Consider the following 1,147-nt stretch of genomic DNA (forward strand, 5'->3'; position numbering starts at 1 on the left):
ATCAGTATGACTTGTTCCATTGCTCAAAATGTACTGTCCATGAGTGGCGGCCATTTTGTTTTTCTATTTTCAGAATTCTCCAATAGTGATGGACTTTGCAGAACAGTCCCTAGATGATCAATATGAAGGCTGCAGAGACAAAATGTTACTAGAAGTGCGAAAAGTTTACCTGAAGAAAGACAGCAAGAACTTTAGAAAGGCTTGGTCTATGGCTACAATGGCAATGAAAAACAAACCTCTCAAAGGCCTGACGCCAGAACAAGCCATGGCCGTCTACACTTACTCCACCAGACACATTTACACCGACGCATCGGTCAGAAACGGAGGCGGAAACAATTACAAGGGGCTCCCGTTCAAGGCGCTGCATTGTTACTGAAGCTGAAAACCAAATTTAAAAACTGTTACAATGTGTACAGGGGCGTTTCCATGCCCACAAAAGCGAGCGTGGGTCAAATCGTCCGCTTCGGCCAGTTCACCTCCACTTCACGAAGCCTAAAGGTTGCAACAGGTTACGGGACGGCAACTGTGTTTGTCATGAAAACCTGCTGAGGTGCATCGATTGACGATTATTCGTGGTTCATTAAAAACGAGGAGGTCATGGTGCCGCCATTCGAGAAGTTCCAAGTTTTTTAAATTTCTTTCTCCTCTCGCTTTTCCGTTCTCCAATTCTGAACACACCACCTAGAGCAGGGAGAGCTGCACGCTTAAGTACCATGGCAGAGGGGTTTAACTAGTTCATAATTATTCTATTACCCCTCGGCCACAATCTGCACAAGTTTATTAATTGTGTGACTGCCGGCTAGTTTAACAACTTGCTAGCCGACAGCCACATATTACCACAAGGTTTTTAATACCAAATATAGGGATATAAGAGCGGTGCAAGGAGGCATCCCTGAGCGGTGCAAGGCATGGCATCCCTGAGCGGTGCAAGGCAGGCATCCCTGAGCGGTGCAAGGCAGGCATCCCTGAGCGGTGCAAGGCAGGCATCCCTGAGCGATGCAAGGCAGGCATCCCTGAGCGATGCAAGGCAGGCATCCCTGCAAAAGGCATCCCTGAGTGGTGCAAGGCAGGCATCCCTGAGCGGTGCAAGGCAGGCATCCCTGAGAGGTGCAAGGAAGGCATCCCTGAGCGGTGCAAGGCAGGCATC

At 49.0% G+C, this 1,147-nt stretch overlaps 1 pseudogene; it reads left to right on the forward strand.

The window, feature by feature from the left end:
* The first annotated feature begins 88 nt into the window (after positions 1 to 88).
* On the forward strand, positions 89 to 624 carry LOC121311134 (annotated as a pseudogene).
* Positions 625 to 1,147: the final 523 nt, after the last annotated feature.

This window comes from Polyodon spathula, unplaced genomic scaffold, assembly GCF_017654505.1.
Source record: "Polyodon spathula isolate WHYD16114869_AA unplaced genomic scaffold, ASM1765450v1 scaffolds_3004, whole genome shotgun sequence".
NCBI classification, from domain to species: Eukaryota; Metazoa; Chordata; class Actinopteri; order Acipenseriformes; family Polyodontidae; genus Polyodon; species Polyodon spathula.